The sequence below is a fragment of the Camelus bactrianus genome, chromosome 3 (genome assembly GCF_048773025.1).
Source record: "Camelus bactrianus isolate YW-2024 breed Bactrian camel chromosome 3, ASM4877302v1, whole genome shotgun sequence".
NCBI classification, from domain to species: domain Eukaryota; kingdom Metazoa; phylum Chordata; class Mammalia; order Artiodactyla; family Camelidae; genus Camelus; species Camelus bactrianus.
The window spans coordinates 44,902,187-44,916,465 of record NC_133541.1 but is presented as its reverse complement, the minus strand read 5'-3'; the positions used below and the strand labels follow the sequence as shown (position 1 = coordinate 44,916,465).

Sequence of the window (14,279 nt, the reverse complement as noted above, 5' to 3'; positions counted from 1 at the left end):
TTACATTGCTGATTCTTGGGTAGAATACTAGCCACCTAAAGGGCTTCGAGCTTACCTATGTTATAGTATTAGAATAAAACTTTTTAAATGTCTTAGCAATCTCTAAGATTAGGTAATATATATGAAAAGGTTTGATGATGAGAATGTTTGACACCACTATAACCATCAATTTACTACTAGAGCACTAGTTTACCAAAGGACCAGAGCTAGAAGCTACCTTGATGATCTTCAAATCTAACTTCTTAGTTTATAGGTGAGGTAACCAAGGTCCAGGTAAGTGAAGTTACTTAACTAGTGTCCCATTTGGAACAGCAGCAGAACCTGGGCTAAAACTTGTGTTTTAGCAGACAATCTGTAGTAAAACTGAAGTTTTGTCCCTGTGTGTCATAAAGAATGTCCCCTAAGAGCTAGCTGGGAACATAATCCTTACTCCACTTGAATATCTTCATTACAAAACCTTTTTGTTCCGAGCATAAAAAAGGCGATGACTACTCAGTTATTAGTTACTTAGCTAATGAACTAATGGTATCCATCTATACTCATTTTATAGATAAAAAGGCTTATACTCTCTACTGCCTCAGTACCAGAGCTCCAAGTCGTGCATATTTGTCACTTTTTAAAAAAAGCTCATTAAGTGATTATTATGTGTCAGAACTGTTAATAAAGCTGCTTATAAATGATTTTAAATAGATCTAGATCCATTATTTCAAGGAAATTTTTCAAAAAACTTCCATAATAAACAAAAACTTTTATATAAATGAAGGTTATGTGTTAGTGTTAATAGTAAACAACATTTGAAAACAAAAGGGATAGACTTTAATGAACACAGAAGAAAATCAAAGCCACTGACATCTAGTTGTATCTCATCATACTTTCTGGAAGCTACCAAGTATGTTTTTATCAAGTTTTATATGTATCAGATCTTAGATTAATTCTAGGAAAAGTATCAGACTTGAAAATAGCTAATATGATAGCTAACATTTCAAGTACTTACTATCTGCCGGATACTAGGCACCTTGAATTACTTGTTTAATCCTCATAACCAAGAACCCTATGAGAAAGGCATATTATGAACACCATTTTGCCAATAAAAAAATATGGGCAGTAAAAGGTTAAATAATTTTTCTTCGGGATTATAAATACAGGAATAAAACCCCATACAGTCTGGCTCTAAAGTACAAGCTCTTAACCAGCTTGGTTATTTCTTCTTCATGTCTGAAACACAAGAAAATTTAGAAGAAAATATTCCAATCTGACATAAAAAGGCATCAGGTCACCACAGTGGATGTGTCCTGATAAAATAAAGTCCTAGCAAAAAAAACAAAAGGTTCGAAATTCCTCCCAGACCATAATAAGTGGGAAGTACAATCTGCCAAACAGTGGATTAATGTAAATAATTTCCACCTAGGAAGGGTCTTTTAAGGCTTATTCTTGATTCTCCTTAGATAATCATATATTTCCCTCATTTGAATTTTGAACACTTTCCTAGCTATAGCAAACAGCCAGCAATAGCTGCTAACCCTGTTATATCATAACCACCTCTTTGTATTGCTATAAATTCACATGGCAGGGACAACACCCTGTTTGTCACCTGAGCTTTCTGTGTACAATCCCTGTAAGAGCTGCAAGGCTTGACCATTTCCTTCAGGGGCTACTGGGGATAAATGACATATCTTCCATCCCAGTCAAAATGCCTGCTTTTGGTTTGTTTTATTAAGAAAATCCACTATAGAAATAACAGCGGGACTATTTTGTGACATTAAGTTAAGAGTCTATATGTAATATATTCATAATTATGATCCATACTATTTATGAGTGACCAGAGGTTGAATCTGTATTAATTTTGTTTTAAAGATAATTGAAAGTGCTTAGATAATGCTTTAAAAGGTGAATATTAAAAGAAAACTGGTTTCTCTATCCAATGAAACTGCTAAATAAAAACCTACTTACAATAAAGAAATTATTTAATGGAGATATCTATATGCACATTTATGAAGACTAGGCAGAAGTCTAGGCAAGATTAGGCTAAGAGTTTAATTTTTTCTGTACTATAAAGTAAGAAATCTATAATTTATTAATTTCACTTAACCAATTTTTATTTTCAGCATATTTTTCGTTCTACAAATCAAACAATGTTGGCTCCATCTGGTGGTCAAAATAAGCCTCTATAAGCTTTAAAAATTGGTTAAGTAATTTAGAGGCTACCTGAAATGTGCTTGAACGTTGAACACTGAACATCGAGGTATGCTTCAACACTGAACGTTGGTTAAGTGGAATTGTCTACATTTACACAAGTTTTTAATTTTCCTTTCCTTGTTGTTTATCCTAGCATATTTTCTTCATGTTATTTTGGGGCTTAAAACAATTCTCAAAATAAAATAATAAAGAATATTTTCCTCTGTGTTTTTCTATTGAGTTAAGAAATGTGAAGGCAGTAAGTTATAATAAAGTTAAATCTATCCACATTTTCAGACTGTATCCCATTTTGGAATATAAACTATAAAAATACTTACTGATTTTCAGTTGTATTTTCTATTAGAACTTCCAGACGGGGTGGCTAGTGAATATACGGGAGTTTATATCTAGGGGTTCTATATATTTGTATTCTACTGGCAGCTTAGTTTTAAAATTTAGTTATCAAAGGAGTATGTCCAGAATAGCAACACAAAATATTAGTACTAATAAGTTCTTAGACAGTAGTAACTTGCTCACTTTACAGACTGAAAAACCTGAGGTTCAGAGAGGTTAAATGATTGTGCTAAGCTGGGAATATCAGAAAACCGATTTTCTCACAACCCAAAGTTTTTTCCTCTCTATATGCACTACTATGTGTAGTTTCTCTTTGTAGTGGAGATCACTGCAAATATGTTTCATTATAATCTAATAATCACTTTGGAATTATATACAGTTGTTCCTCAGTATCTGTGGTTTCACAATCCTGGATGCTCATACTAAAATCCATGGATGTTCAAGTCCCTTATATAAAAGGCTACACACATACTTTAAGTAACATGTGCATTTCTTCCCTGCACGTCCTCACATATACTTTCAATCATCTCTAGATTACTTATAGTAGCTAATACAATGTAAAAGCTATGTAGATAGCTGTAAATACAGTGTAAATAATATGTAAAAGTTGCTGGTGTGTGGCAAATTCAAATTTTGCTTTTTGGGACCTTCTGGAAATTTTCTTTTTCCAAATACTTTCCGTTTAAGCTTGGTTGAATCTATCTATGGGAAACCCATGGATACAGAGGGCTGACTGTACATTTATAGTGCAGTGTGACCATCTATAAAATAGCATGAATACCCAAAATAGATTAAAGAAACTTTTTTTTAAAAATTGAAGTATAGTTGATTTACAGTGTTGTGTTAGTTTCTGGTGTACAGCATAGTGATTCAGTTATCCACATATATACATACATATTCCTCTTCGTATTTTTTTCATTATAGGTTATTAGAAGATATTGAATATAGTTCCCTGTGCTATACAGTAAGATCTTGTTGTTTATCTGTTTTATATATAGTAGTTAGATTTAATTCTCTAATTAGAAGCCTTCTTCATTTTTACTTTTATTATACATATACAAAATTTTATCTTTTTTTCCAGAGTATTTTGCTTTGTTTAGTTTGTAACTCAAACAGCAGTCATGTTGGTAATAACTTGGAGTCATAACAGCACATAAATTCATTACCACAAGGTATACACTATACTAAAAATCAATTTTAAAAAAGGTAAGTGAATTTATCTAATAAATTAAGAAATAAGAAAACTTAGACTAGTAAAGATAGGTATTGAATAATACATAATAATACATTAAATTGATTTAAATTAGGCTTAATTGCCTTATTTTTACTAATGAAGTTTTTAATGATATAGACTTTACCTAATAACTTTTTAATCAGATGGTTCTCCATTCTTTTTAATGATGATCACAAGAAACAATTACAGTATATAAGTGGTTATCAGGAATTACTGAGGGACATGAATGGCCTTTTTTCCGGGGGCTCCAGCTTCCCACCTGCTGGCTGTATGTTACCTCACGATCCCTCACCCGGACCTCAGCACTGGCACAAAGGCTGATTGACGTTGCCCCCAGGCCCCTCAAGAGAGCACACTTTGTACTTCTGGATGGTGTGGCCCACAATTCTTATAGTTTGATGGCCATCTTGACAACATCTCTATGTTGCCCTGTCATTCTGGATGTGGAAACTACAAATTATACACTCCATGTTGTAGCAATAAGGAAAACCCCCAAATGTTTCAAAATAAATAGATTTCATGAAGACACTCAAAGAGGATGCTAAAGGAAGAACTGCCATCTAAAAATCACCTAAGACTATGATTGCCTTAGCAAATTCAACCCTGCGGTATATCATGCTTGCTAACAGTACTTAAAGGAGGGTTCTATTGTTTTGTAGAAAACTCCTTAGGTACTTTTCTTCAAGTAATTATGAGCATTTACAAACTGGCTCAAAATAGTCCTTAAATACTTGCATGTGTGGTATGACAGAGTATTCTTCACAACTTCTACGTGATGGAGGAAACTGAGGCAATAAAGTGGCTTCTAAAATACAAGAAGATGACTCCTACCAGCACCAGCACCAGCACCAGCACCATTTTTTAGGACCTAGCATGTCTGAGACACAACACTAAGAACTCTGTGCCTGCTTTCTCGCTTAACTGAATGCTGTAACAACAGAAGGGATATTATCAGCTCTATTTTATGCGTGAGGAAGCAGAAGTTCAGAGAGGTTCAGTATCTTGCCCAAGGTTATATGGCTAATAAATGACACAGCAAGGATTTGAAATCAGAGCTGTCAGACTTCAAAGACCGCGCTCTTTCTCTTCTATTACACTGCAAACAGTTACGGGGAGGGGGACACTATTTTGTATGAGAGTAAGGGAAACAAAGACAGTTCTGATGTTAAGGAGCTTTTAGGCTGGAAAAGGGATAAGCCACACTCTTTAACTGTGCTGTGGTACAAATGACATCTGAGAAGTCCTGATAAAGTACTTATGAAATTTATGCAGAGGAGGGGGAGGGAAAGTGGGTGGAGGAAGTGGCAGTAAAACCAGGTCTTGAAGGAGAAACAAGATTCAGCCATTCTGAGCAGGGAGAAGAGACATCATAACCAAAGCATGAAAACAACATAGCACAGGAGACACACGAGGAAGAGGAAAATTGTTTTGTGAAAACGAGGAACAGTTGAATAAGATGGGGGTATAAGGAAAATGAGATAAAAATTTGATCATGAAAGTCTCTGAGTGCCAGATTAAGGAATCCGAACTTCATTATGGTAAGCAAGCAACAGCAGAACTGTACCTTGCAGGTCTCTACTGCAAGGAAATTGTTCACTAGTGTTCATGAGCCTTTTACAAACTGAAATGAAGTGTGTTGAGCCATGCTAGATTTACTCATTTCTAAGACTTTTTTTACAGGGTATTTTCTTATTATGGGACTAGCTTGAGTTAGTTGATAAAATTACAGTTCCAAGTTACAGTTCTAATATCCACATTTCTTTTAATCAGTACAAACAATGCACTTCTCAGTGGTTCAATGAACAAGAGAGCACAGGCAAGAAAGAGAGACAGAGAGAAATTGACTCCAAAATCTTGTTGGGATTTCTCCCTAATTATTCTAGGAAAGAACTTTGAAAAATATCCTGGTAAAATAATTTTCCCACATCTATCAGAATATTCTGATTTAAGTGTGAAAATATGTGCAGTTATTTGAAAGGACCATACTCAGTGTTTCTGGCTCTGTTCAGTGTCTCAGAATTTTTTTTTTTTTTTACCTGCCTAGACCATGTTCTACGAATTCTGGTTCAGATTTCACTCCCGCTTCCCCAATCTCCATCTTTAATGATCTCTCTCTCTAACAAACTGAATTTTGAGATAAAATGAGAGCAGAAAAAAGGTCATCAAACTATTCTTCATCTGAAGTTGACTGTGTCCAAATATGTTTTCTGAAACCTGGGGTTAGTGGGTGAGTTGGATGGGGGTCACCTTGCTCAATTCTAGTGGTAATGTTGTGAACTGTAGGCCAGCCTTCAGTCTGCTGATTCTGGCTTCAAGCTAACAGGTCATATTGCTTGTGGCTTCTTTTGTTTTATTTTTAAAGGAAACAATGTTTTGCAGTTTTATAGTGGAAAGACCATTGGACAGAAGATCTGCCTCCTCAAATCTACTGTTTAACTTAGGGTGAGTACTAAATATCTTTAATACTTGGTTTCTTTATTTGCAAAATGGACACGATAATACTTGTTTAATCTACTTCTCAGGACTGTTATAGAACTAAATGTAATGAGGCATGTGACAGGACTTTGTAAACTATTCATGTTATATAAATATGAGGTATTATTACTTGGCAGAGAATACAGGGTAACATATTTTATGTCTATAAGCTACTTTATAGTTATGGTTCCCTTCAAATGATTAAATCTCATTTGAAGAAGCAAGGAGTAGACACAATATTTTTCATTTTATTAACATTCTTGTTTGAATAAAAAATATATCCATATATTAAATCAGATTTTCAAAGGACTAATAAAACTTACAATTGGAAGAAATGTGGAAAATCCTTTTGTGAAGTGAATTATCAAGACAATTTATATTTCTCTAAATTTGAATGTTCAATGTAGCATTCTTTTTTGGGGGGAGGTAATCAGGTTTGTTTGTTTGTTTGTTTATAGAGGAGGTACTGGGGATTGAACCCAGGACCTCATGCATGCTAAGCATGCCCTCTACCACTTGAGCATTCTTAATTATGAGGCTTACCTATAATTCTAAATTTGCTTAAGAATAACCAGTATGTGCCGGTATTCTGATAGGATGGAAAATGCTTTGATCCTATCTGTACCTGTAGCTACCCTTACACAAACAGTGCTTTCCATGTGCCAGTCAATGTTCGAAGTGCTTCATGCATCATAACTCATTTAAATCCAATAGGGGAGTAGCAGCCACTAGAAAGACCAGGGCATCGCACTTGGAAACCTATCCTTTCGGAAAAAGCTGAAAACTAAAAAAAGTATGTAATGAGTGAATGTCAGTGAGCTCTGACTAGGAAGTGCACCAAAACTGGACCCGAGAATGTGAGTTCCTTGAGGGCAAGGACTTCTCTGCTTTATTTGCCATTTTATGTTGAGAGCCTAGAGCAGCGCCTATATGGTTTCAAGCACTTGATAAATACTATTTGAGTGAATAAAGTTTAAAAAGGGAAAGTGTTATTTCAGAGGAAAGTGGCTTCTTAAAGAAAGTAATCGGAAGGGAGTGGGAAATGCTGGTATGACAAAGCAGAGTGGGCTGATAAACGTGATGTCCCCAACTACGAGAAGCTGCAGTCATCAGGTGCCGTCTTAGGCTTAACGTCTCTTATGTGGTACCTTACTACTTATGTGGTACCTACAGTCAAAAAATGATCAGGAAACAAAAATATAATACTCATTGAGGTGGCTTATCAGCTTAAAGTCTCTGAATTCTATAGTATGAAAACTCATTTGCTGAAGAAAAAAATTATTTTAAATATGCCTGTTTTCAAAAGGCATTAATTAATCCTTTAATGAAGAAGGATTATTTCAGTTTGTTTGTCTGATTCATTTCATAAACTAAAGTCGTTACCAAAGCAATCTTAACACTTTTTTCTGGGTGAAGTGGAAAATTTCTCACCCTCTTATTTTGGATTAGAACATAATTACAGACACATTCTCACTGATTAATTTTTAAAAAATCTTTGGCTTAGTCACAAAAAAAAGTCAACGCATTGGATGGACTGGTTCAATATTTTGAATTAGCAACTTTGCATTCTATTCCCAACTTTATTACTCACTGGAGTAAAGGCTTAAGTCAACATCACAAATGCTTTGTCTCTATTTTCTTAGATGGTAAGCTCAGTATTAATTATTATCACCTTAAGAGTATGCAATGTAGTAAATTAATTAGTGTGATACACTGTTAAAATACCTAGAATAATAAGAGTGTGAATAACAGAAAAATAAGCAAGCCAACCTTGAGAAATAATTTCTGAGAAACTAAGTTGATTGGATTCTATCCCAACAGTCTTCCCGGAATCATCACAAGATACCACAGGCTAGCAGAGTCTTTGGCTGTAGTAGAGTAAATATTACAACCATGTTCTCTTCAACTACAGCCAAACTGGTAAGAATAAACATAATTATTCTTCTATATATGCCTCATATGCAACTCAGTACAATATGGAATAAAGTGTAAGGGACTTCTTCATGGGTTTTGTAGAAGGGAAAGACCAAAGGACTTATTTTTGATGTTGTTTTGCTATAGCAGACTCAGCCAGTCTCCTTAAGTCATAGAAAATTCTGCAACTAAGGTATTCAGGAATAAATAAGCCAGAAAGGTGTGGTAAATAGAAGATGAATGCTAATTTTGGGTTGGGATTATTTGAAAGGAGCCCAAACTGTAAGGTTGTTTCCAGAGAGAAAGTATCATAATATAGTGCCTAATATACCCTGCCAAATAATACAATTGACCTTTGAACAATGTGGAGAGTTAGGGGCGCCAACACTCCCAGGAGTTAAAAATCCGAGTATAACTTTATAGCGGGTCCTTGGTATCCATGCTTCCACATCCACAGATTCAACCAGTCGCAGATTGTGTAGTAATGTAATATGCATTTATTGAAAAATCCACATAAGTGGACCTGTGCAGTTCAAACCCTTGGTTTTGAAGGGTCAATTGTAATAACAAAACTTAAATATTATAATAAAACTTTTATTAAATATTTTTTCTTAGGTATTCATATATATGTATATATATTGAAATACATAAACAGATATATATATACATATATATTTAGAGAGAGAGAGAGAGAAAGAGAGAGAGAAAGAATATAGATATTCTCGCCTTAAATTATTACAGTGAAGGAGAGGGTAAAAATGACTACATGAAAATTCCTTTCCACTCTATGTTCCAGACACACAACTTGCAAGACAAGAAAAGTTGTCGTACCTTCTCTCATTCCCATGCATTTGTATGCACTGCATCCTCTGTCTGGAACACCCTTATTCAGCTGACCTACTCACCTGAACCAGAAGCCTCAAAAATTCACAAAAGTGAAAGGTTTATAGTATACAAATGACTCACTGAGAGGTGAAAAAAAATGTTAGAATGCTACTAGTGCTATGTTGTATCTTTTAAACTTATTTTTGGGCATATGTTATGTATAGTACACAATATATTCATTCAGTGGTACTTACAGGAGTCTTAAAAACATTTTAAAAATACATATGTTGAGGGTAGGGGAGTATATATGTGTGGGTGGAGAGGGCTATATGGGAACTTTGTATTTTCTGCTCATTTCTGCTGTACACCTTAAACTGCTCTAAAAAAATAAAGTCTATTAAAAAATACATATGTTGGAAGTGTTCACAATTTATTTTACAATCAAAATGTCCATCAATTGACAAATAAACAAAATGTGGTATTAGCCATAAAATGGAATGTTATTTAACCAAAAGGCAAGTGAAGTACTTGATACATCCTACAACAAAGATGAACCTTGAAAACATGCTAAGTCAAAGAAGCCAATCACAAAAAGCCACACATTAAATGATTCCATTTATGTGAACTATTTAGAACAGAGAAATCTATGCGGACAGAAGGTAGATTAGTGGTTGCCTGTGTCTGGGGAAGGGGAGGCTGAGGCTGTAGTAGGAGATAGTAGAGGTACTATCCATCCCTCTGGAACCATAATTTCTTTTTAAGATGATGAAAATGTTCTAAAGTTTTGGTGATGTTTGATGAGATCTTTGAATATACTAAAAACCAATGAACTGCACACTGTAAATGGGTGAATTGCATGGTATGTGAACTTTATCTCAATAAAATTGTTAAAAATAAACAAACAAAAAACTTTATTCTACAGGTGTAATAAAACATTTTTTGGAGACTACTGGTCTCAGTAACCGATGACCCTACCAGGTTTAGGATATCTAGAAAGATATGTTGCCACCTAGATTAACTGCCTTTTCTTTACTCCCTCAAACCTTTGTGAGAATGCATACCATGCCGTACTAACAACTGGTCATTTGTCTCTTTAATCTGCTCAATTACACACCTTAAATTGTCACCCCACATCACAGACTCAAATAATTTTCAGGTGGCTTAAGCAATTAAAAGTAAAAATAAAGTAACAGAATAACCATAGGAAGATATGGATGAATATTTAAAACCATATTGACCAGATACCTGGGGAGCTTCAAAACATACTGACACCTGGGTCTCACTTCCTGAGCCTTGGAATTTCCAGGTGATTCTAATGTGCAGAAAACCACTCGAGAACCATCGGTCTACTGATGAAGGAGAGATCAGGGAAGACATCTTAGAGAAACGATCTTAAACAGCAACTTAAATATGAAGGCAATGTTTGTTACGTAGAGAAGACTTTCAGAAAGAGGGAGCTGTGACACAAAGGCTAGGGAGGGTGATAGGTTGGTATGTAGAAACATTTAGCCTGTATGGAGCAAGGGATCCACAGTGAGAGATGGAACTAGTGTGGCAGCAACGTTTAGTCCATGTGGGGCCTTGTATGGCATGCAGAGGATTTTATCCTGTCGAAAACGAGACGCCGTTAAAGAATTTTATGAAGGGGATTGACACATGATCAAGTTTGTGTTTAAGAAAAGCCACACACAGAATGCACTGGCAGGATCTGAGATTAGCAACAGAGATCTGTTGGCAGCCTGTTAGCAGGTTGTTAAAATAGCCCAACAGAAAAAAAAAAAAATTGTGGCTAAAATGGTCACAGTAGGACATAAGGTATGGACTAGAAACCAGTAGTAAAAGAGGTGGATTTTGCAAGAGAAATGTATGAGGAACAGATTTTTTTTTTTGAGGATATTGCAGTATTCTGAGATCTAAATCTAATTCTATCCATTCAGAAAAATATGCAAACACTAATCCTTCACTGACACATGATAAATGATGCTTTTTTTTCTAAAAATACTTCCAGGTATCTAGACAATAAAACAGTTTCCAAAATAAATATCCCTGAGGTCTTGGATTTCACATTCATTTTAAGAAATCTGAAATTTTTAAATTGGTAAGTAAAATAATATATTTCCCTGAGGTTATAATTTCTACATTTTCCAAATTTCTTAAAAGAAAATTCAAACCTCAAAAAAAAAAAAAAAGAAACAAACAAAAAAATCAACTAAGTAAAATTAAAGCTATCTTCTAAGGTACCATAAGCTCTGAAGCAAGATTTCAAGTCTATCCAAACAGTAGGTCCTTGACCACATTAAAGCTAGTGGTTTTCAAAGTGACACTGTTTTCTGATTCTATTTCATCAAAATTATGTACTACTCATGATTTCTCCCTTATACTGGTTATTTCTTCTATGTTGCTTCAAGCTTCAACAAATTATTGAACTAGTGAACTCATATTACAGACATAAAAATGTCACAGAAATGAGCCCTCTAGTCTAGTCAGACCCATTTCTTCATTTCACTTCAAGAAGGAAGCTTTTTTTGACTATAGTGGTATTTCTCACTGTTCTGAATGTCTCTAAATCTTATAGTTCATCTGCATACTAGACTTAGCATTTGAAGTATCTATTAATTATGAATACTGTTTATTACTAATTATTAGTTATTAATACTGTCTATTAATTATAAGTTTCTCATGAATTGGTCTTCCTCTACCCAGCAGAGGCTAGCTATTTTAGAACGAAGAGGAAGAGTTCGGTGGAGTTTTTTTCTGGCTTAGCACAGTGCTATTAGACATTTATTCTAACCCAGTGATTTTCAACTCTCTGGACTGTGACTTATCATGGAAATAAGTTTTTCATCTGAGCTCTACATGCATGTATGTTTGGTATATATAGCTAATATATAAAACTGTATGTAAGATTGAACCATATGAAATTACTGACACTATTGTTTACTTACAAAAGTGGGAATTTCATATTGTTACTAAATATAATGAAAAAATTTCACAGAACAATATTTACCCTTACTATATGTGGTGTACTTTGATGTTTTCTGGTCTATGCCATTCCATTAAATAAAAAATTTTGATTAATATACACAGAAAACTATAAGCCATTGATGAAGGAAATTAAAGAAGACTTTAAAAAATGGAAAGATATCCCATGCTCTTGGATTGGAAGAATCAGTATTGTTAAAATGGTCACACTGCCCAAGGCAATCTACAGATTTAATGCAATCCCTATCCAATTACCCAGGACATATTTCACAGAACTAGAACAAATCATAATAAAATTTATCTGGAACCATCAAAGACCTAGAATTGCCAAAGCATTACTGAAGAGAAAGAAAGAGGCTGGAGAAACAACTCTCCCAGACTTCAGACAATACTATACAGCTACAGTCATCAAGACAGCATGGTATTGGTACAAAAACAGACATATAGACCAATGGAACAAAATAGAGAGCCCAGAAATGAACCCACAAACTTTTGGTCAACTAATCTTCGACAAAGGAGGCAAAAGTATACAATGGAATAAAGACAGTCTCTCCAGCAAATGGTGTTGGGAAAACTGGACAGCAGCATGTAAAACAACGAAACTAGAACACTCCCTTACACCATACACAAAAATAAACTCAAAATGGATCAAAGACTTAAACATAAGGCAAGATACAATAAACCTCCTAGAGGAAAATATAGGCAAAACATTATCTGACATACATCCCAAAAATTTTCTCCTAGAAGAAATAAAAGCAAGAATAAACAAATGGGACCTAATGAAACTTACAAGCTTCTGCACAGCAAAGGAAACCATGAGTAAAACAAAAAAGACAACCTATGGAATGGGAGAAATTTTGCAAATGAAACCGACAAAGGCTTGATCTCCAGAATATATAAGCAGCTCATACGACTTAATAAGATACAACCAAACAACCCAATCCAAAGGTGGGCAAAAGACCTGACTAAGCAATTCTCCAAGGAAGACATACAAATTATCAATAAGCACATGAAAAAATGATCAATATCACTAATTATCAGAGAAATGCAAATCAAAAATACAATGAGGTATCACCTCACACCAGTCATAATGGCCATCATTCAAAAATCCACAAATGACAAATGCTGGAGAGGCTGTGGAGAAAGGGGAACCCTCCTACACTGCTGGTGGGAATGCAGTTTGGTGCAGCCACTGTGGAAAACTGTAAGGAGATTCCTCAAAAGACTAGGAATAAACTTACTGTATGACCCAGGAATCCCGCTCCTGGGCTTATATCCAGAAGGAGCCCTACTTCAGGATGACACCTGCACCCCAATGTTCATAGCAGCACTATTTACAATAGCCAAGACATGGAAACAGCCTAAATGTCCATCAACGGATGACTGGATAAAGAAGAGGTGGTATATTTATACAATGGAATACTATTCAGCCATAAAAACTGACAACATAACGTCATTTGCAGCAACATGGATGCTCCTGGAGAATGTCATTCTAAGTGAAGTAAGCCAGAAAGAGAAAGAAAAATACCATATGAGATCGCTCATATGTGGAATCTAAAAAACAAAAACAAAAAAAACAAAGCATAAATACAGAACAGAAATAGACTCATAGACACAGAATACAAACTTGTGGTTGCCAAGGGGGTGGAGGGTGGGAAGGGATAGACGGGATTTCAAAATTGTAGAATAGATAAACAAGATTATACTGTATAGCACAGGGAAAAATATACAAGATCTTATGGTAGATCACAGAGAAAAAATGTGACAATGAATATATATATGTTCATGTATAACTGAAAAATTGTGCTCTACACTGGAATTTGACACAACATTGTAAAATGATTATAAATCAACAAAAAATGTTAAAAAATGTTGATTAAGATACACTATTGATTTCATGTTCCACCAGTGAGTTACTGGCTACAGTTTGAAAACCCCTGTTCTAACCTCTGACCTACTGTCTAGGCTTGCCTCTAGCTTAAGACTTAAGCTAACAGGATAAAAAGGTTTTGAGAGACTCACAAGTGGTCCAGAGCAGCAGGGTAAAGATGAAGTAACAAAGGTAGTGAAGCTGCCTGGAAACCCCATGATCCCTGAGCACTTAGCAGAACTAGCAAGATGGAGAGAATTCAGATTGGAGATTTTTGACTAAATCTTTTCTGATTTGACACAATTGATCATGGAATACAGAATGTGATTCAGGATGGTCAACTGGTAATGTTCAGAATGATAGTTATCCCTCGGGACACAGTGATATGTTTTGTGAGGCTCTCTCCAAAGTCCTTTTCTGAATCCAAAAAAACTTCACGTGTAATGCCAG

The 14,279-nt window shown here is 35.0% G+C and overlaps 1 protein-coding gene and 1 long non-coding RNA gene across 3 annotated transcripts in view; one reads left to right on the top strand and one right to left on the bottom strand.

Annotated features, from left to right (window-relative positions):
- Positions 1 to 14,279, bottom strand: part of CWC27 (CWC27 spliceosome associated cyclophilin) — a 199,069-nt gene that overhangs the window by 47,147 nt on the left and 137,643 nt on the right. The window lies entirely within an intron of this gene.
- On the top strand, positions 4,462 to 11,543 carry LOC123615120 (uncharacterized). Its single transcript, XR_006722683.2, has 4 exons — positions 4,462 to 5,301; positions 6,126 to 6,205; positions 8,060 to 8,158; positions 8,949 to 11,543. It is a non-coding gene; the product is annotated as an uncharacterized LOC123615120 (long non-coding RNA).